Source organism: Chionomys nivalis, chromosome 25 (assembly GCF_950005125.1).
Source record: "Chionomys nivalis chromosome 25, mChiNiv1.1, whole genome shotgun sequence".
NCBI lineage: Eukaryota > Metazoa > Chordata > Mammalia > Rodentia > Cricetidae > Chionomys > Chionomys nivalis.
In genome coordinates, this window is record NC_080110.1 from 39,600,313 (window position 1) to 39,623,635 (window position 23,323).

The 23,323-nt window shown below is 44.3% G+C and overlaps 2 pseudogenes; both read right to left on the reverse strand.

The window, feature by feature from the left end:
* Nucleotides 1–1,885: 1,885 nt before the first annotated feature.
* LOC130866221 (RNA-binding protein EWS-like) lies at nt 1,886–11,729 on the reverse strand (annotated as a pseudogene).
* Nucleotides 11,730–19,677: 7,948 nt separating this feature from the next.
* LOC130866607 (constitutive coactivator of PPAR-gamma-like protein 1) lies at nt 19,678–22,863 on the reverse strand (annotated as a pseudogene).
* Nucleotides 22,864–23,323: the final 460 nt, after the last annotated feature.

Genomic DNA, 23,323 nt, shown 5'->3' on the forward strand with positions numbered 1-23,323 from the left:
GCGGGGACCTTGAGGCCTGCCCTCTAGTCAGGCTCTCACTGCTCTGGGTTGGTAGCCTTAGTAAAACAAGCATCTTTAAAAGAAAAAAAAACTCAGCAAACTAACATTTAACTTTTTTTAATGTTTCTTCACAAATGCTGAAAATACTAAAGTACAGACAATAATAATCTTGTTGTTGTGGCCAACAATATAAATATGGAATTCTAAATTTAAAGCATTTTCTGGTTTTAAAAAATAAATCTGGCCATCCATGCAGCTGTGCAGGTCTCCCTAGTCGGGCCGGTCTCTAAGTTCCAGACTGTTATCGCCTTTATCCGTTTACGCGGGCCCTCCAGGTCTTCCTGGTCCACCTGTTCTTCATTCCATCTGTTCAATCAATGGTCCAGGAGGACTCCAGGTGTAGTGGGAGCTGCGGGCTGCATTCCTTCCACCCTGCTCCTGGTCACCTGGCTAGCTCATGCCTCAAAATAACAACACACAAACTGTATTCTTTTAAACACTGCCTGGCCCATTATATCTAGCCTCTTCTAGGCTAATTGTCACGTATTAATTTAGCCCATTTCTAATAATCTGTGTAGCACCCCAAGTTGCTCTTACCGGGAAGATTCTAGCCAATGTCCATCCTGGATCAGAGCTTCATGGCGTCTGCTCTGAGAGGAGCTACCCTGCATCTGAGCTCACTTCCTCTTCCTCCCAGCATTCTGTTCTGTTTATTCCACCCACCTATGTTCTAACCAATGAGGGCCAGGCAGTTTCTTTATTAATTAATCAATGATTTTCCTCCATCACCCAGGACCACGTCGTATTCCTCCACCAAAACCACCTCGGTCCAAGCTACAGACAACTCAGAAGCCACCTGTGTCTCCACCTCTGCCACCTCGGAACATTTCTCCAGCACTACCACGGTCAGAAGTCCGCCTCTTCCTCGCTGCACGCCACCAGGGCAGCCTGACCAGATGGAAACAGAGAGCCACTTTATGAAGGTTATTCTTGGCCCATACCCCCAACACAAACACATACACACACACAGACACACACACACACACAAAGCTGAGCATTTCCCCTTTTAAGATTCTCAAACTCTGGGCTTTGAATCAAACAGAAAGCAAGCACGATATCAGTGGTTACAGTGATAAAATTTCCCGGAGCAAACAATTATTTGGGGACTATAAATCAAGACCCTGGCATTAAAAGATAAATTCATCTAAAGTGAATTAAAATCAGTGACATTTTTAATGAAAACTAACATCTCAAAATTTCCTTAAAGGTTGAAGAAACCAAGCCGGAAGGATTTCTTCCTGCAACTTATGACGATGGCATTGTGCCCCAACCTACCGCTGACACTGAATTACCTACATTTCCAGGTACAAGTCACAGAGTTGACACTCTTTGGAATCTGAGAAACTACACTTCACAACACCACAATGAATCACACACATTCTTTAGGACTTACATTGGACATGCAAGGGGGAGACCACAGGCTGATGCTGAGCTTGTTCCTGGTAGCCACACTAGTGACACCATGGAACCTCTGCAACATTATTTTTTTGACAGTTAATAAACATTTGGAATGTATTTGAAAACAATCACAACCATGAACTTTGTTAAAATTAGGGTCCCTCTTGGTTCTCCCCAATGATACTGAGTAAGTTCACAAGGGGTTCCCATTGTCGAGTCTTAAAACAAGCATCTTTAAAGAAAAAAAACTCAGCAAACTAACATTTAACTTTTTTTAATGTTTCTTCACAAATGGTGAAAATACTAAAGTACAGACAATAATAATCATGATGTTGTGGCCAACATTATAAATATGGAATTCTAAATTTAAAGCATTTTCTGGTTTTAAAAAATAAATCTGGCCATCCATGCAGCTGTGCAGGTCTCCCTAGCCGGGCCGGTCTCTAAGTTCCAGACTGCTATCGCCTTTATCCATTTACGCAGGCCCTCCAGGTCTTCCAGGTCCACCTGTTCTTCATTCCATCTGTTCAATCAATGGTCCAGGAGGACTCCAGGTGTAGTGGGAGCTGCGGGCTGCATTCCTTCCACCCTGCTCCTGGCCACCCTAGCTCATGCCTCAAAATAACAACACACAAACTGTATTCTTTTAAACACTGCCTGGCGCATTATATCTAGCCTCTTCTAGGCTAATTCTCACGTATTAATTTAGCCCATTTCTAATAATCTGTGTAGCACCCCAAGTTGCTCTTACCGGGAAGACTCTAGCCTATGTCCATCCCTGATCAGAGCTTCATCGCGTCTGCTCTGAGAGGAGCTGCCCTGCATCTGAGCTCACTTCTCTTCCTCCCAGCATGCTGTTCTGTTTACTCCACCCACCTATGTTCTAACCAATGAGGGCCAGGCAGTTTCTTTATTAATTAATCAATGACTTTCCTCCATCACCCAGGACCACGTCGTATTCCTCCACCAAAACCACCTCGGTCCAAACTACAGACAACTCAGAAGCCACCTGTGTCTCCACTTCTGCCACCTCGGAACATTTCTCCAGCACCACCATGGTCCATAAGTCCGCTTCATCCTTGCTGCACGCCACCAGGGCAGCCCAACCAGGTGAAAACAGAGAGCCACCTTATGAAGGTTGTTCTCGGCCCATACCCCCAACACAAACACATACACACACACACACACAAAGCTGAGCATTTCCCCTTTTAAGATTCTCAAACTCTGGGCTTTGAATCAAACAGAAAGCAAGCAAAAGTTACACGATATCAGTGGTTACAGTGATAAAATTTCCCGGAGCAAACAATTATTTGGGGAGTATAAATCAAGACCCTGGCATTGAAAGATAAGTTCCTCTCAAGTGAATTAAAATCAGTGACATTTTTAATGAAAACTAACATCTCAAAATTTCCTTAAAGGTTGAAGAAACTAAGCCGGAAGGATTTCTTCCTGCAAATTATGACGATGGCATTGTGCCCCAATCTACCGCTGATACTGAATTACCTACATTTCCAGGTACAAGTCACAGATTTGACACTCTTTGGAATCTGAGAAACTACACTTCACAACACCACAATGAATCACACACATCTTTTAGGACTTACATTGGACATGCAAGGAGCGGACTGATGGAGGAGTTCTTTTCATTTAATATAGAAACTACCTTGGCCCATTTATAGGCCAGCCCTTAGGTGGGTGGAGTAAACAGACAGAATGCTGGGAGAGAGAAGCTGAGTCAGGAGTAGCCATGATTCTCCCACTTTAGACAGAGGCAGGTTAAGATCTTTCCTGGTAAGCCAGCTCATAGTGCTACACAGAATATTTGAAATGGGTTAGATCAATATGTAAGAGCTAGCCAAAAAGAGGCTGGAACTAATGGGCCAGGCAGTGATCAAAAGAATACAGTTTCCGTGTAATTATTTCGGGGCATAAGCTAGCCATGTGGGCGACCGGGTGCCTGGGACGCAGCCCTGCCGCTCCTATTACAACAGAGTGGCACCCAACGTGCTAATGAACTCCACGTTAAACCTGAGAGGGCCTAAAAAGGACAGAGAGAAAATTTAAGACAGCTTTTTGCTGTTTCTGGGTTGCATGCTGCAAAGAAATTGTCCTGACTCAGCAACAGGAAAAAACTGGCTGTTTTAAAATGCCGGCTTTCTGGGCTGTGCCGCCATCGCGATCTCTGTCTGGCTCCTGCGGGAGACAGAGTCTTTGAATGGGGCATTTGGAGTAAAGTGCTATGGCTTGCTTGATGGCAATGTGGACTGCTGTGTGCCTGGAACTGTGTGTGGCTCAGGGGCACCAAATGGCTCTGAGGCAGGAGTGGCTCAACTCCGCCAAGCTGAACTGTGCTGGTCTCAGGCAGGAACTACCGTAATCACCATAATAACAGCGCATTTAAAGTTTAAACTGAGCTGGACACAGGTGGTACCGTATTACCCCTACATGGTGCAACTTAAGTTTTTAAGAACTGCTTAACATTTTAAGAAATGCTCCTGGAAAAAAAAATTACAGATTCACAATAAAACAGATTCAGACATAAAAGACCTCTATGGGTCACAGTGTAGGATGAATGTACGTAGGCTTGAGAGAGAAAAATATATATATATAGAGAGAATAAAGTTAATGCCCTTAAAAAGGGGGATAAAGTCTTTAAAGAGACAGAGTACAGATAGTTATAGATTAAAAGAAATAAAGAAAAATAAGCCATGTAAAATGGATAATTCACAGAGAGTCTGGATTCTTTGTATTATTGTGTTTTCTTTAAAATTTTTGACTGTAAAGGAGGTAAGTACAGAGAGACATTTCATTATATGGGCTGCTAAGCTAAACCAAAATGGACATAAGGGTATTATGATTTCAGAATTTGGGTCTAAGGACATGATGCTTTGGAAAGGAGTTTCTTCTTTTGTTTTCACAGAGAATGAGACTCTTTGGATTGCTTCTATCCCAATATGGTATGATAGACCACGCCCTCCTGAAAGGTTGCTGTGAACACCTTCAGAAAATTACTAAACTCTACTGCCGACTGAGATGACCCTGACACACAGGTTACACCATGAAAGATCTGAAGAACAGCGTCCCCATTCAGCAGGAAGCAGTTTGGAGAGAAAAAACTGCGCCCATATTCCCAAATATTGTTTATAAATTTCTTTTACATTTGAAGGGGAATATGATATAGATATGAATAATTTGCATTGGTATGATTTTAAGGTCAATTTTGTTATATGTTTATGTATTTCTGATCTTGATTATGGTATTGTGATTATGTAGTTCATTTAAAAATGTAATGTAAAATAGGAAATATAGGTTGTTAATGGATAATCATCAATAATAGTCAAGCTTGTAGTCATGTTAGTTAGATTTTCTAGATATATAGAGATATGTTTCAATTAGATAGGCATTCTTCATATCTTTCAAAGACTACAGAACATGGCATTTAAAATATTTTAATAACTTAGGGCTTTTCATGATAATGAGACACATCTGCTCCTGGCAGCACCAACTACTTCAAGAGGAAAATGGGCATCGAAGAGGTTCCTTAAGGAGTTTGATCGCCACTTGGGCAAGAAAGTGTTCTTGCCTGGACTGTTGCATAAACTGGACACAGAGAACCCGCAGAAAGAGGACTGCTTAACTTGCTTAAAGGTGAGATGGTTTTTCGGGGTTCCTGACTCCTAAAAGAGTCTGCAAGACATTCCGGAGGACACAGCAAAAAGTGACTGAACTGTCTTTGGAATTTCCTGCTTGATGAAAATGTCTGCTGGATACTATGGTCCTGAAGGTTGAAGATGGATGCCCCAACGGTACAGAGGAACTTTGGGTGACTGTCCAGGCAGCAAGATGTCTCTGTCATTTCTAGAGTTTTCTTATTTCTTGTTTACTTACGTAATACTATATCCTTCTGGAGTCTTTGATGGAATTGAAGAATAAATAGATAGTTATAGTTTTCCTAAGTTATGATAAAAGATAGATATAAATATTGTAACTGTAATTCTTGCTTGACAACTGTCTTGTTATATGTAATTTTACTATGTTAAAGTTAAAGCCTTTCTTTTTTGTTTAAACAAAAAAAGGGGAAATGATGGAGGAGTTACTTTCATTTAATAAAGAAACTGCCTTGGCCAATTTATAGGCCAGCCCTTAGGTGGGTGGAGTAAACAGACAGAATGCTGGGAGAGAGAAGCTGAGTCAGGAGTCGCCATGATTCTCCCACTTCAGACAGATGCAGTTTAAGATCTTTCCTGGTAAGCCAGCTCATGGTGCTACACAGAATATTAGAAATGGGTTAGATCAATATGTAAGAGCTAGCCAATAAGAGGCTGGAACTAATGGGCCAGGCAGTGATCAAAAGAATACAGTTTCCGTGTAAATATTTCGGGGCATAAGCTAGCCATGCGGGCGGCTGGGTGCCGGGGACGCAGCCCTGCCGCTCCTATTACAACAGGGGACCACAGGCTGACGTTGAGCTTGTTCCTGGTAGCCACACTAGTGACACCATGGAACCTCTGCAACATTATTTTTTTGACAGTTAATAAACATTTCGAATGTATTTGAAAACAATCACAACCATGAACTTTGTTAAAATTAAGGTCCCTCTTGGTTCTCCACATTGATACTGAGTAAGTTCACAAGGGGTTCCCATTGTCGAGTCTTAAAACAAGCATCTTTAAAAGAAAAAAAAATCAGCAAACTAACATTTAACTTTTCTTAATGTTTCTTCACAAATGGTGAAAATACTAAACTACAGACAATAATAATCTTGATGTTGTGGCCAACAATATAAATATGGAATTCTAAATTTAAAGCATTTTCTGGTTTTAAAAAATAAATCTGGCCATCCATGCAGCTGTGCAGGTCTCCCTAGCCGGGCCGGTCTCTAAGTTCCAGACTGTTATCGCCTTTATCCATTTACGCGGGCCCTCCAGGTCTTCCAGGTCCACCTGTTCTTCATTCCTTCTGTTCAATCAATGGTCCAGGAGGACTCCAGGTGTAGTGGGAGCTGCGGGCTGCGTTCCTGCCACCCTGCTCCTGGCCACCTGGCTAGCTCATGCCTCAAAATAACAACACACAAACTGTATTCTTTTAAACACTGCCTGGCCCATCATATCTAGCCTCTTCTAGGCTAATTCTCACGTATTAATTTAGCCCATTTCTAATAATCTGTGTAGCACCCCAAGGTGCATTTACCGGGAAGATTCTAGCCTACGTCCATCCTGGATCAGATATTCATGGCGTCTGCTCTGAGAGGAGCTGCCCCGTATCTGAGCTCACTTCGTCTTCCTCCCAGCATTCTGTTCTGTTTACTCCACCCACCTATGTTCTAACCAATGAGGGCCAGGCAGTTTCTTTATTAATTAATCAATGACTTTCCTCCATCACCCAGGACCACGTCGTATTCCTCCACCAAAACCACCTCGGTCCAAGCTACAGACAACTCAGAAGCCACCTGTGTCTCCACCTCTGCCACCTCGGAACATTTCTCCAGCACCACCACGGTCCATAAGTCTGCCTCATACTCGCTGCCTGCCACCAGGGCAGCCTGACCAGGTGAAAACAGAGAGCCACCTTATGAAGGTTATTCTCTGCCCATACCCCCAACACAAACACATACACACACACACACAAACACACAAACACACATAAAGCTGAGCAGGTCCCCTTTTAAGATTCTCAAACTCTGGGCTTTGAATTAAACAGAAAGGAAGCAAAAGTTACATGATATCAGTGGTTACAGTGATAAAATTTCCCGGAGCAAACCATTATTTTGGGACTATGAATCAAGACCCTGGCATTAAAAGATAAGTTCATCTAAAGTGAATTAAAATCAGTGACATTTTTAATGAAAACTAACATCTCAAAATTTCCTTAAAGGTTGAAGAAACCAAGCCGGAAGGATTTCTTCCTGCAAATTATGACGATGGCATTGTGCCCCAACCTACCGCTGATACTGAATTACCTACATTTCCAGGTACAAGTCACAGATTTGACACTCTTTGGAATCTGAGAAACTAGACTTCACAACACCACAATGAATCACACACATCCTTTAGGACTTACATTGGACATGCAAGGGGGAGACCACAGGCTGACGCTGAGCTTGTTCCTGGTAGCCACACTAGTGACACCATGGAACCTCTGCAACATTATTTTTTGACAGTTAATAAACATTTGGAATGTATTTGAAAACAATCACAACCATGAACTTTGTTACAATTAGGTTCCCTCTTGGTTCTCCACAATGATACTGAGTATGTTCACAAGGGGTTCCCATTGTCAAGTCTTAAAACAAGCATCTTTAAAAGAAAAAAAAATCAGCAAACTAACATTTAACTTTTTTAATGTTTCTTCACAAATGATGAAAATACTAAAGTACAGACAATAATAATCATGATGTTGTGGCCAACATTATAAATATGGAATTCTAAATTTAAAGCATTTTCTGGTTTTAAAAAGTATATCTGGTCATCCATGCAGCTGTGCAGGTCTCCCTAGTATGGCCAGTCTCTAAGTTCCCGACTGTTCTCGCCTGTATCCGTTTACGTGGGTCCTCCATGTCCTCCAGGTCCATCTCTTCTTCATTCCATCCATTCCATAAATTGTCCAGGAGTAGTCCAGGTGTAGTGGGATCTGCGAGCTGCATTCCTGCCACCCTGCCTCTGGCCACCTGGCTAGCTCTGCGCCAAAATAACAGCACACAAACTGTATTCTTTTAAACACTGCCTGGCCCATTATATCTAGCCTCTTCTTGGCTAATTCTCACGTATTAATTTAGCCCATTTCTCATAATTTGTGTAGTACCTCAAGGTGTGCTTACCAGGAAGATTCTAGCCTACTTCCATCCTGGGTCGGAGGTTCATGGCATATGCTCTGAGAGGAGCTACCCTGCATCTGAGCTCCCTTCCTCTTCCTCCTAGCATTCTGTTCTGTTTATTCCACCCACCTATGTTCTAACCAATGAGGGCCAGGCAGTTTCTTTATTAATTAATCAATGTCTTTCCTCCATCACCCAGGGCCACGTCGTATTCCTCCACCAAAACCACCTCGGTCCAAGCTACAGACAACTCAGAAGCCACCTGTTTCTCCACCTCTGCCACCTCGGAACATTTCTCCAGCACCACCATGGTCCATAAGTCTGCCTCATCCTTGCTGCATGCCACCAGGGCAGCCTCACCAGGTGAAATCAGAGAGCCACCTTATGAAGGTTATTCTCAGCCCACACCTCCAACACACACACACACACACACACACACACACACACACACACACACACACAAAGCTGAGCAGGTCCCCTCTAAAGATTCTCAAACTCTGGGCTTTGAATCAAACAGAAAGGAAGCAAAAGTTACATGATATCAGTGGTTACAGTGATAAAATTTCCCGGAGCAAACAATTATTTGGGGACTATAAATCAAGACCCTGGCATTAAAAGATAAGTTCATCTAAAGTGAATTAAAATCAGTGACATTTTTAATGAAAACTAACATCTCAAAATTTCCTTAAAGGTTGAAGAAACCAAGCCGGAAGGATTTCTTCCTGCAAATTATGACGATGGCATTGTGCCCCAACCTACCGCCAACACCTAATTACCTACATTTCCAGGTACAAGTCACAGAGTTGACACTCTTTGGAATCTGAGAAACTACACTTCACAACACCACAATGAATCACACACATTCTTTAGTACTTACATTGGACATGCAAGGGGGGAGACCACAGGCTGACGCTGAGCTTGTTCCTGGTAGCCACACTAGTGACACCATGGAACCTCTGCAACATTATTTTTTTGACAGTTAATAAACATTTGGAATGTATTTGAAAACAATCACAACCATGAACTTTGTTATATTAGGGTCCCTCTTAGTTCTCCACAATGATACTGAGTAAGTTCACAAGGGGTTCCCATTGTTGAGTCTTAAAACAAGCATCTTTAAAAGAAAAAAACTCAGCAAACTAACATTTAACTTTTTTTAATGTTTCTTCACAAATGGTGAAAACACTAAAGTACAGACAATAATAATCATGATGTTGTGGCCAACATTATAAATATGGAATTCTAAATTTAAAACATTTTCTGGTTTTAAAAAATAAATCTGGTCATCCATGCCGCTGTGCAGTTCTCTAGTAGGGCTGATCTCTTAGTTCCTGACTTTGCTTGCCTTTATCCATTTACGCAGGTCTTCCATGTTCTCCAGGTCCACCTCTTCTTCATTCCATCTGTTCCATCAATTATCCAGGAGGACCCCCAGTAACATGTCATATTTCTCCACCACGTCAACCTCGGTCCAAGCTATGGCCACTTCAGACGTCACGTTTCTCTCCACCTCTGCTACCTCAGAACATTTCTCCAGGACCACCACAATCCAATAGTCCAACTCTTCTTCCCTGCCTGCCACCACTGCTACCTTGGCCACAATCACATCCAGGAGGTTGGAAGGGTTGAGGGAGGAAGCCCTCAGGTTTGGGTTCTTACACTGGTTGCATTCTGTTCTCCAGGTCATGTTCTGGGTTCTACAGCCCGGCATGGGACACTGCCAATCTCCGGCTCAGTGCTGGACATTTCCTCCTCCAGAGGGGTCCCTCAGGAGCCCCATGGTTTTCATGGGGGGAAGCCCCCTTGTCTCCTCCAATGCCTCCCATGCGACCAATGGGTCCTTTGGGACCTCTTGGGCTATTATGATCTCCACGGAATGGTGGTGGCATCCCTCTACCCTCAAGAGGTGGCATGCCACTCCACATGCTATTCTTTGGAGGCTTCTTTTGGGCAAGAGAAGCTTTAAGTTTGCTTCCTTGAAAATCTTTTCCATCAAACCATTCCACAGCAGCCTTGGCAGTTGGCAGATCTTCCTCGGCCACTGTGGCGTCACCTTTAGGCTTTCTTCTCTCCTTATCCAAATAGATGTGGATCATGAGTTGCCCAGTTATCTTGATCATCTTGACAACCCCACACTGCTTACAGAAGTCTGCCAGACCATCCAGACTCACATTGTCATTTAAACCTTGCACATAAATTGCACTGTTGTCAGAATCTTTTTTTTTTTTTTTTTTTTTTTTGGTTTTTCGAGACAGGGTTTCTCTGTGGTTTTGGAGCCTGTCCTGGAACTAGCTCTTGTAGACCAGGCTGGTCTCGAACTCACAGAGATCCGCCTGCCTCTGCCTCCCGAGTGCTGGGATTAAAGGCGTGCGCCACCACCGCCCAGCTTGTTGTCAGAATCTTCATCAGGATCTATAGGAAGGCCTAGATCAGGACCTGGTCCTTCATCCATGGGTCCACCGGGCTTATTGATGCCACCTCGCTCTCTAGAGCCCATTCCACCTAGTCTTCCTCCCCGCCCACCTCTGCTCATGCCTCCATGATTAAATCCCCTCCTTCTCCTCTCCCAGTTGTAAGGGCCACTCATGCTCTGGTTCTCTCCTGGTCCGGAAAATCCTCCAGACTCCTGCCCCCGACACCATGTGGTGTGGTCCTGTCAGAATGAACTCTGCTCCCCGTAGCTGCTGCTCTGTTGGCTATATTGACTTGGAGCCTGGTTGTAGGATCCAGTCTGAGGGGGGTAACTAGTGGGAGGCTGCAGCCCACATAGCTGCTTTGTTGACCATAGCTACTCTGCTGTCCATAGTTGTTAGGTTGCCCATAGATGTTCTGCTGAGAGTAACTGCTCTGATCGTAACTAGTTGGCTGTGAAGAGGAAGATAGGATGTGTAGGAGGATAGGGTGGAGGTGCAGTGACTGGCTGCATGGGGTAGCTCCCAGGTACCTGGGGATATCTGTAATTACTCTGTCCATACCCTAGGCTGGGCTGGTTATAACCCCCTGTGCTAGATTGAGGTTCACTAGTCTCAGTGGGCAGTTACCATCCTGCGGTCTTGCAGGTGCAGCGGCTGCTGGCCATAGGCTGGGTAGGCAGGCTGGGTGCCATATGGAGACTGAGCTGCATAAGAGGCCTGGGTTGTTGTGACTAGATCAGTGGTGGTGTCATAAGCACCAGTGCCACATCCTTGTACAGGCTGGCTCTATGCCTGGGGGCAGTTGGAGTGGTATCACCAGTGGGAGGCTGTCCATAAGAAGTTGCATATGCAGTCTGCCTGTAGGTGGCAGTGCTCTGAGCCTGGGTATAGCTGACATCAGTAGGCTGTCCATAGCTTCCATAGCTTTGTTTCCCATACACCTGGGTGGTCTGTGCATATCGCTGAGTTGGCTGGGCGGTGTAAGCACTGTAGCCCTGCTGGGCTGCAGCTTGGCTGTAGGTACTGTAATCTGTGAATGCCATTTTCTCCTCCTTCCTCCTCGTTCTCTCCCCCTCGGCAACATTCTGACCCTGTTCTTGAAACGTGCTTAGAAGAGAACACAAGTGTGGTAGCCTCACTACTGATCAGGAATCTGCTCTTGTTCATGTTCCAGGTGACGCTTTTGACCCTCAGAGTGCTAATGAGTATGTCAGTGCTACCAATCCAGCTGAATACACCCACTGTGCAACTTACTCCAAGTTTCTGCCCCTTTGGGAAGCAACCATGGCACTGCTCATGCTAACAACAGGAATATGGTTTCTGAAATTTGTGTCAACAGTGATGATGTGGGTATTCAACCTAATTTAACATGTGACATGCATTAAAATGAGTTTAACAAGGTAAGTTAGACCACAGCAGTGGTTTAAAATAGATGCTGATTTATGGACTAGAAATCCATTTCTCTTTGGCTCCAATACATATCATAAATAAATTTTGTGCTATATTTAGGACTCTTTAGTCATTACCTAAAACTAGAAAAAATGCTTATCTTTTCCAATCATATTGAAAATACATCTAACATGAAACTTGTGTTGTCTGAATGGCTAATCAGAGAAATGTAACTGTTAGATATTATTTCTATTTTTCTCTGTCCATACACTGTGACTTATGTAGATAGCATCATTTAGGAAATAACCATCCCCAAAGAACCAACATGTGAGAATAAAGCCAATGAAATAAGACTCCACATTGTCACCACTTCTCAACTACAATGACATTCATTGTGACATGACACTACATAAGATTCTACTGGTGATGCCTCTGTTACTGCTCATCCTGTCGCTGCCACCAATGATGTTCTTGATACTACTGATAATTCTTGCTTTTCTTTCTAGTTGCTGCTGAAGCCTATGAGGAGCTACTGACAACAATGACAATTTCTGGAATATTTTAGAAAATTTATAAAGTTTAATGTTAAATATCTCTTGACACCATATATATTGATTTCAGTATATAAGGTTATAATAGTTTTTTCATTAAAATATATTATAAAAATATTTTAAATGGTTTCTTGGTATTGTACAAACTGTTGAGATAATGTCTTGGTGACATGTTTAAGGAGAAAGCTTCAATAATACCTATCAGAGATAGAACAGATAGTGGCATATCAAATCAGACAGAGCAGGAATAGATGTTGGCTGAACACCTGACTATGAAAGAAGCAAAAGCAGAGAGGCAGAGGGAGAGAGACAGAGGAGGAGACACACAGAGAGGGGGAGGAACATAGAGACAGGAGGAGACAGAGAGATAGGCTTAGAAAGAGAATGAGAAGCTGGAGTAGGGATGCTTCTGAACTAGAGGAAGGTTAGGAGAGGGCAGGAGGGTAGAAGATCTAGAACACTAGCATGGGCTTTGGACTGTAGAGCAGGTATTTGTGCTACTGAAGGAGCCTGGAGGCCAGTCTGTACCTTATTATGGTAATAGACACCACAGGCAGCCAACATTCCCTACTTCCAGTGATAAGAGAAATGACACCTTTGGGTAGAGGAACTAGCTTCACAAGTTTTTAAGGAATGTTGGCTTTTATCTATCGTCCAAAAATCCTCCAAAGTCCAGGTTGAGCCCATTTCTGGGTATCTGAGCCTGCCATTACAGTTTTGGGAACTGGAGTTCAATAATAGGCGTCAATGAATTTTAGTGGATTTTCTAAGTCACAGACCAGCCTTGTTGAGGTTTCCATACTCAACTCTAACATAAGTAAAAAACACCACCCAAACTACTCTATTGGCCTTAACATCCAAAGAGTTAAAGTGTGGCTGCTTACCTAAATTTCCTTTTCCTGTAATTTTATGGAATCACATCCCCCAGCACACATTAAGTCAGAAAAGTCCCTCACTGAGGATGGGGCCTTATGAGCTCCTTCCTGTGTGTGATGATCATTGTGTCCTTGACACCATTTCACAGAAACCATCTACAACCTCCGCCTCTCTCTTCCAGAGTAGTCCCTGAGGAACCTTGGAGGGTGTTGTGGTTCAGATGTCCTGCTGAAGTCTGAGAACTGCACAGTTATGCATTCTCTAAACTTTGGCCAGGTGTGAGTCTATGCATTCACCAGAGCCCGTTGACTAAAGAAGCCTCTCTCATTAGGGATCACAGTTGCTTGAATGTATAGGTGTCAGCGACATTACTTAGAAGGCAGCTTGATTCTATGTAAGTTTAACAAAACAACAACAGAGGGCCTAGTGTGTGGATTCAACACACCAGTGATTAACTCAGGGTCACCAATACTTCATCAGTGTGGCATTAAGGAAAGAAATAAAAGCACTTCCACTGGGATTCATTTCCAGATTTGAATTTTCTACATGTTCCCTGTCTTCTCTGTCTGTTTCATGAATCTAAATCTGTGCCTTTCTGAAGAAGTCTGTCTGTCCTTTGCCTGTTTTCATGTTTGAGTCTGTGTCTGTCCCTATGTCTGTCTGTCCCTACATCTGTCTCTGTGTGTAAATGTATGTCTACCCCTTTTGTTGCTCACCCTTTTATTGAATTTCCCCATAAGAATCATCTGGGGAAGGAGTGGGATACTTTACAGAATCATTTGTGGAGTCTTACAAGGGATGAAGGTAATAACTGCAACTGATCCCAACTCACCCAGACAGCAAAAAAACATTACAAACGCCATGTTTGCCCAGTAATGCTGCTGTGTTCAACTGATTTGGTGACTATTCATTTAAGAGTGTTTTCAACCTCTATGTTTGCTGTTTTATACAAATGATACACATTTGTTCTGGATCTTGGGGGACAGAAGAAAATAATTTAAGATTACAGTTAAGTCTTAGTTTAGTTAGTAAAAGGTGGCTATGTAGGAAGACCAAGGAAAGTAGTGGTCATTGTTACATTGTTCTCTTAAAAATGGGTTAACAATCAGTTTGAGTACACAGTAAGATAGCAGCCTTATATCTTAAATGACCTCAAGGCATGTTATGAACTCTGGCTGTGATGTCCAGCAAAGGTTTCAGTCTCTAGAATCAGAGAGATTTCCATATTACATCACCATGGCCTCAGTCATTGGGCTCTGAACCAGGTTTACAGAACCAGCCAAGAGTTCCCTACTGTGTGGTAGACCTAAAATCAAATCACAAACTTTATTGTTCCTATAAGAGTCAACACACTATCACATGGAGAATATCTTGCCAGGCAAGTTGTCATATGAAGGATCTACAGATGGGTGATGTGGGAGTGTCTTCTTTCTATCTGTTACTTTTATTGCTTAATTAATAAAGAAAATTGTTTGGCCTGATAGGGCAGAATTTAGATAGGTGGAGTAGACCAAACAGAATGCTGGGAGGAAGGAGGCAGTGTGTTCAGTCGACATGCCTCTCCTCTCCGAGATAGACATAGGTTAAGATCCTTCCCGGTAAGACACCACCTCATGGTGCTACACAGATTATTAGAAATGGGTTAATCAAGATGTGAGAATTAGCCAATAAGAAGCTAAAACTAATGGGCCAGGTAGTGTTTAAAAGAATACCGTTTCCATGTAATTATTTCAGGTGTAATTATTTCGGGTGGCAGGAATTAGCCCGCTGCTCCATTTACAGATGGGTAGAATCATAGCAAACTTTCCTCATCCAGTAGCTTGCATAGAAACTGGCCAGCACAGATATAACATGACTTCTAAATGTCCTATATCCCAAGTGTATAGTGTGTTCAGAATGGTCCAACGATCTATTTCTCGTGTGTAAATGAGGACATTGGCAGCAACCTGTAATGTTTGACAGGAGCCCCCTTCCTTCACATCAGATTACACTATCTCAGAGTATTGGAACATTTGTTTAGTCAACTTAATCTTTGGGACTAACGTTACCCATGCATGCAGGGCTCCTTCATTCAGTTGCTTTACATAGGCTTCCAAGGATGCAACTCCATTCATTAGGTTTAGTGGCAAGCCATGGTCCATGTGTAGAGGTCAGAGCATCATTTTATGGATCATTTTCTTACCTTCTACCGTGTGGTTTCCCAACATCAAACTCAACAGCATATGGCTGGCAGCAAGCACCTTTACATGCTAAACTATTTAACTAGCCCCTGAAATAGTTTTAAAGGACTTCAAATGTAGTATTTTTCCAAAAGGATTTTTCCTCCATGCTTAATTTTGGTTAACCCTTTCCCCACCACCACGCTTCTCCCATTGCTGATGAAAACTTTCCACTTGCAAGGTTTCCTTACCCCTTCCACAGTGCATTTCCTCTGCCATCCCACTTCCCTCCAGGTCTGTTCTCCACTATGATCCATTTCATGCTTTGAGTTTTACAGACACTCCAAATTAAAAACATTTATCTGAAAATTCAAAGCTTGGAACCACATGTAAGATAAATAATTCAATTAAAAATGGGGTACAGAACTACACAGAATTCTCAGAAGAATCTCAAATGGCTGTAAGACATTTAAAGAAAGGTTCAACATCCTTAAGCATCAGAGAAATGCAAATCAAAACAATTCTGAGATAACATCTTATTCATTTCAGAATGACTAAGATCAAACACACTAATGATAGACTGCTGGAGAGGATGTGGAGTTAGGGGAACACTCCTTGGCCTAGGTAGGGCTCTGTGGCGCTCCAGGACTCCTCAGGGTCATGGCACAGGCAGAGGCTTCCATCTGTCGGGCACAGGAGTCCCCATCTGTTCCTGGGAATGCTCCTCTGCCTCTGGCCTGTCCCGCTCTGGCAGGGTATGGCAAACTTGCCTTCCATCTTGATCCATGCAACAATGAACAGGAACTCATGTTTTTAGAAAACTCCAATACATGGGACCGCACTGCCACCCCATCCCAGTCGGTCTGGAGCATCTCCTCCTCCAGCTCCCAAGACACGGTCACTGCAGTGGCCAGCTTCTCCTCTTCTCCCTACCTCACTGCACCCCACCCTATCCAATCCCCACAAACGCTAAGGCCTCCATGAGGAGTCCACAATGCGTGTATCATCCATATTGATTTCCAAAGTGGTTATACAAATTTTAAGCCCCACAAGCAGTGGAGGAATCTTCCCCTTGCTCTACATCTTCACCAGCGTGAGCTGTCACTTGTGCTATTGATTTTAGTCATTCTGACAGATGTTCAATAGAATCTCAAAGTAGTTTTGATTTTACCTTTCCCCAATTGCTTCAAATGTTGAACATTTCTTTAGGCTTTTCTCAGGTATTTCGATTATGTTTATATCTACCTGTACCCTTTTTGTAAGTGGATTCATTGATTGATTGATGTCTAATTTCTTGAATTCTTTTTGCCTCCATGATGGAGGAGTGTCATCTTTCTATCTGTTGCTTTCATTGGTTAATTAATAAAGAAACTGCTTGGCCTCTGATAGGGTAGAATTTAGATAGGTGGAGTAAACAGACCAGAATGCTGGGAGAATGAAGCTGAGTCAGGAGTCGCCATGATTCTCGCACTCCAGACAGATGCAGGTTAAGATCTTCCCTGGTAAGCCAGCTCGTGGTGCTACACAGAATATTAGAAATAGGTTATATCAAAATGTAAGAGCTAGCCAATAAGAGGTTAGAACTAATGGGCCAGGCAGTGTTTAAAAGAATACAGTTTTCGTGCAATTATTTCAGGTAAAGCCATGCGGGCAGTCGGGTGTCAGGGACACAGCCCCGCCGCTCATATCACTACACCTCCGTACAATAAGTTTGTTAATTACTTGGGAATTTCATACAATGTACACTGATCACACTCTCTTCTTATTAATCCCAAGTTTAGTCTTCTACCCTTGTCCCATACAGGGGGGGAAAGGAGAAACAATACACCAAGCAGAATTTGTGTTTCCCATATACTTATTGGTTTATGGTCAAACTCAGAGAGGCCAGATTGCTAAGTCCTTCCCCAGCCCCCTCCGCCACAGGAAAACCTATCATTTGTGAAGATCTATACACTTCTGCATCTTTATCAGAATTTTAAGGACTCTCTTCAATGGCTCCCTGTCTCCACCCTTTTAATTTTGATTTGTTTGTTTTGGAAGGAGAGGTTGCCACAGCAAGCTTCAATGTCTCTCATTCTCAATCATGGGTCTGCAAAAGAAGTTTCCTTGCCCCAAACAACTGGCAGCAGCAGAGATCACGAACATCCCCATGGACTTGCTGTCTTTAGATATTTGGGGTGTGAGCCCTCTATTAGATGTGCAGTTCGGGAAAATCATTTTCTGCTGCAGCCAGCGCAGCCTGGATAGCCAAGACTGGCGGGGGTGGGGGTAGGGGTGCCAGGACAGATACACCGAAGCTTCTTTTCAGGTGGAAGAACAGTAACCTTTATTTTGCCCAGCAACCTACTCCTTCTGTGGAGACCCACCAGCCAGAAAGAACACAAAAATCCTTGTCAATTACAGACCACAAGGATGTTCCGCTGTCAGTCAGGGGGAGTGAGGGCAGCTGGATCACAATTTTCCAGTCTGGAAACAGCTTATACTAAAAGAATAAAGATTTTTAATAAGCATTGTAAGTTGCATTCAAAAGCCTCCGGATACACCACACCACAATCCATCGACAGTCAATCAGATCCAATGACAGTTCATTCTTCACAATCCATGAGTTAGGGCGGAACTCCCTTCAACTTACAGTAAGACCCTGCCTGGCTCTTGCGGGCAGGGGCTGGGGAGTTACACCTCACTTCTGATCACTGATGTGATGAAGAGCATCGGAAGTATATGAAATGTAAGAAGTGATTCTGATTCAAAGTACATTGTTTGGAAACAGTAACAAAGCATCAAAATGATAGAAGTATACCTGCTTCTACTAAATTCCTGATGGGAAACTTCTCAAGAACAAGCAATCTGTTTTCTGCCACAGAAGGGGAGGGGTGTTTTGTTTTTTAAGATCAAAGGGTTTTTCTTCACAGAATTTCATATTTTGCTAATATGAAGGCATAAAACAGCAACAAAGAACAGTAATGCACACAGCAGTGAGTACACCAGGGTGATGTCGGTATTCCAAATGGCTGGATGATTTGGGGAGATTAGAATAAATGCAACAGAGGTCAATAATCACAAAATTTTAAGGTTAGAGCAAGATCAGTCAGTGACTAAACAGAGTTAACATCTTTTATAGGACTATTCCTGATTATTAGCATTTTTGTTTTGCAAATGGGCACATACTGGTAAGAAGGGAAGAAAGGGCAATAACATGCATAACAGTAACTACACACTTTAAAAGTTATGGACCAACTTTGGTAGCACTAATGGTCTACATCCGATCAAAAACACATAGCTCATTGACCACAGATGCATGGTCTATTAATCACGAAGTTTCAGAACACATTGTGTTGATTTTGAAAGGTCATTTGCATCTTCTATGATTTCAACTTTATCTCCATTGAACTTGCTTGTAAAGTACGTATGACGTACTGTGTGTTCTAAATCAGCACAACAGCAGTTTACTCTATAATTTTTTTTAGTTTTGATAGTTGCACTTTTTTTAAACACAAAAGAACCACATCAACAGTGATGAAATTCAAGAAAGAAAAACTGTGGTTGTGCCTTATTTCTTTCATAATCATAAAAATCAAAGCTTCATTGTGAAACAGTAATGCAAAAATAAAATATAATGGCATACATAAGGTGCCAAAAGCTAAAAATTACATTTTAAGCTATATATACTTAAAGACTGCCAAAATTTGTTTCCTTTATAGTTCAAGAAACACAATTCTACGTTTTTGTCATAACCAGTTAAAACTTTGTGTACTTCATTTTAAGTGCGGGAGCCAAATGCTCTTCATTTTCTTTCTCTCTTTTTTGTTTTATTGCAGCATTTTTACTACAACTGGTTAAAACTGAAAAAAAAAGTGTTTTGAATCTCTGATAACAAAGAGGGATCTGAATTTGCAAAGTCCTCATTTTCCTCTTACGGAAAGGACAAAATGTACATAACCGCAGGCTCTCTTTCTCCCCAGGTATTCCTGAATCCTTACCCTCCCAGCATCCTTCACCCTCTATAAAAAATAAGTTTACTCTTCTTTATTTAAGACAGCTGCCTCCAGAGCAGCCTCCCTGCGGCAGGTGCTGTCCGTACTTAGTGCATTTAAGTGAGGATTTGTATTGCACGCTTTAGAGTCACTGTTGAAGGCACTTTCAGAGTGGCTGGGGCCCTGGTGTCGCCTGTGCTCTCATTAAGTTGGGGCAGTGGCTTCTCCTCGGCCATCACTCCGTTTTCAGCCAGGGACCCTTCTGAGGACACAGCAGAGGACTTGGGTTCCCCAGATTTCGACTTCAGTTCTTTGACCACTTCTGCTGAAGCAGCACAATAGGGGCTGGCCCTGAACTGCTCCCTGGCTTTTGTAGCCTCTGCCATAGTACCTTCCACCTCTTCCAAACGTTCCAATCACCGAGTGGAAACAACGCCCCTTGGACGCCCTCTTGTCGGTCCTCCTACAGACACCACCTGCAGAGGGAAGGGCCTCGGCCCTTGGGACTCCTCCTGCTTCCAGTCCAGTGACCGACCATGGCGCCAGCTATTTCTAGCTTCCCTCCCTGAGAGGGAATAGGTTGAACTCCACCCTGGGACTTGCTAACCCTGCTGCTGCCACTGCCTGAGAAGGTTCCACAGTGTCCCTATGCTGTTGCTACCCAGAAGGCAGGATGAGCGCCTGTTGCTACTGTTTCCCCATAGTGGCCTCCAAAGCCACAGACTCCTGCAAAGCCCCTGCCTGCCCTGTGAGGGTGGGACTGGCCCAAAGCGCCGAGGGTACACAGATGTTGGATAGAAGGGCAGAGCAGGAGGTGGTGGTGGTGGGGGGGGCTTCTGCCGGGAGAAGTTGAGCCCTCTTGGATGCTCCGGCGCATCTTTTCCTCTTGGAAGCCTGCTCAGTCTGACCATCACAGAGGTCGATGAGTGGGGTCTTTTTCGGGCTGGCTTTGGGAAGCTTGGACTGGAAGAGCTTCCCATCAAAATACATCCTAGGACAACAATGTTCCCAGGGGATGGGCTGCCCACACGCGTCATTGGCAAACAATGCCGTGTCTACTCCACTCATGAAGCGAGCTGACAGCTGAATTCCGGGGGGGTCTAGGTTTTCAACCTTAAGTTCCTGCAGCTGGTCTGGCTCATAGAGTTTGGGGGACAATGCCTGAGCCAGGAAGGCATCCAGCTCCTGACGCCGCAGAATGCGAGTAGAGCACCATGAGGTGAGTGGGCACATTGGCGAGGTTGCGCATGGCTGCAGTGTCAGACCTCATGCAGGCCAGGAAAGCCCTCAGCCGGCGGCTGGAAGGCCAGCTCTTCCACTGCTTGTAAGCTGCCCATTCCTTAATGATCACTGGTGAGAGTTCTGGTGGAAGTCTGTTCTTTCTAAAAGCAAGTCTCTCGGTTTTCTTTCTGCTTTCTGTCAAACTAAACAGGACTCCGTGAACATACTGACGAACTGGCCTATAGAGAAGGGCGGGCAGAGGCAGGTCTCTGTTGACTTCATCTTCAGTAGAAACAGCAGTTTTGATTTCACCCTTCATCAGGACGTGGACGATGTAGGGTACATCAGTCACTTCTTGTGCCTGTGCTCAGCCACTCTCAGCACCTCAGGTGTGACGGGAACAGAGGAGGTGTGGTTCCGGGTGGGCATGGACAGGAGGCACAGGATTGGCTGGACAGTGCCCATATGGCTCCCTCTGACTTCAGCTAGCTGGCTTCCCGAAGAGGCAGTGGATGAACCTTCTGCCTTCACTTGGTTTCCTGGGTCTCCCCATGCCAGGACTCCGCATAGCTTCCTGTCTTCTCCCAGGTAATCTTGTTCCCGCCGATGTGATTTGCTGCCCCGCCACTGCCCTCATCATTGTCTGATGATGATGATGTAGAAGAGCCAGGAAAGACGGCCGAGTCCACATGCCTGGAGCTGCCATGCTGGGCTGGGTTGATGGACAAGGAGCGTTCATACAACGGTGTGTGCTTCCCCCCATGAGTAATGTTGCTGTAGCTGTTCTGCTCTGTCAGGTTCTTCCCGCTAGTATCCAGGCTCAGGGAGGCTGTATGGAAATGGACCCTGGCCTGGGCCGCCCCGTGGGCTGGGCTCCTGTGGGACTGCGGGCTTTGCTTGCAGAGCAGTGTGTGGACTGTTGAGCATCTAGGGGTAACATATGGTGGCACCATCCCAGACAATCCAAATGGATTTGTTCTGGCTAAGTAATGTGGAGGGTGAAATGGCATAGGCTTGCTAGTTGCTGAGTGATATCTGACTGCTCTCTTAAACCAAATTACTTGGTCATCTGTTCTAGACTGTGAATGCTGGAAAAGATCTTTAGCTATGGCATCCAGGTCAGAGGTGTCATGAATGTTGCCGACATAGTCAGCTACGGATTTGATCACCACATCACAGGGTGACAAAAACAGCTGGTGTGCTCGGACCTTCAGTGAGGTGAGTGGATATTCTGGACCAAGTCAACTCCAGTGAAAGGAAGCCAGATCCTCATCAGGTAGTATGTGGTTTCCTAACGGAGCAGCAAAAATAGGAAAACGATTTGGGTTCCGGTCAAGTTGCTTGGCAACTTTGTGCATCAGATATTGGCTTATGGTGAGACTCTTCCCACTGTGGCTCAGTTTCAGGGCATGGGCAATGATGTCGTAGGGGATGTTGCCCGATGCATAATCAGAGTTATACGCCACCGAGCCATGGAAGCCATTCTCTCTTTGGAAGCCAATCACTTTGATGGCGATCCTCAATGCTCTGTGCAACCTTGAAATGGAAGCAGATGAGCGCCAGGCAGATCCAGTGGGCCATGCACACCTGTGGGTGGCAAGAACCAGACCTTGGGTAGTGGCGTGCCCTCATTCTGGACGTGGCTGAGGATCTGCTGTGCCCCCTGGCCCTCGTTGCCCTAACGCTTGACCACTCGTGCAGCCGGGCCTTCTCCGGGGCGCCAATGAAGAAGACAAAGAGCTTTCTGTTGCCATGAAAGCAGGCCTTGGCCAGAGCCACCATGTAGCCGAGCGCATGGTTCCACTGGCCGCCACTCACCTAGTCGGTGTAGAAGCCACCATAGAGGTGGTGCAGGAAGTTATTGGCATCCAGTAGCAGGCGCAGCGGTGTCTTCGAGGGGCCGCTACTGCCCACCAGACTGGCCCAGGCCAGCTTCTGCAGTTCCTCCGGCACCAAGGCGCTAAGATACTTCTTTTCGATGTAGTCCTGGAAGCCTTGCGCGAACATGGCGGTGGCAGGGTGGGGGGCAGTGGATCCTTGGTGCGTCCGGCGGGCACAGGCGGCCTCAGGGATGATGGGGCTGGCCGGGGGGCGAGCTCATGGCCGCCTTGGCCACAAAGTGCTGCCACCTCCCAGGGCTATGTCTGGGGAGGGACCTGCGATGCTGCCCTGCTGTTAGGCCAAGGTCAATGATGGGCCAGGAAGGGCGGCCTATTTATGTATTTTTAATTGGCTTTTCTGGCTTTCCTGTGTATTTCCATAGTGTACTTTTGTCTTCTATTTTCCAGTATAATATCCATGTACTTTTCCCCCTCATTCCTACACCATCTCTTCTTATTTCCATCTCCTCCTCTCTTATTACAGTTGAAATCTTCCATAATTTTGGTGAATTGTAAACACTGTGGATGCTGAGGATACTGCTATTTTTTACTTCAATGTATAGTTTCTCCTTGATTTACCATTAGTT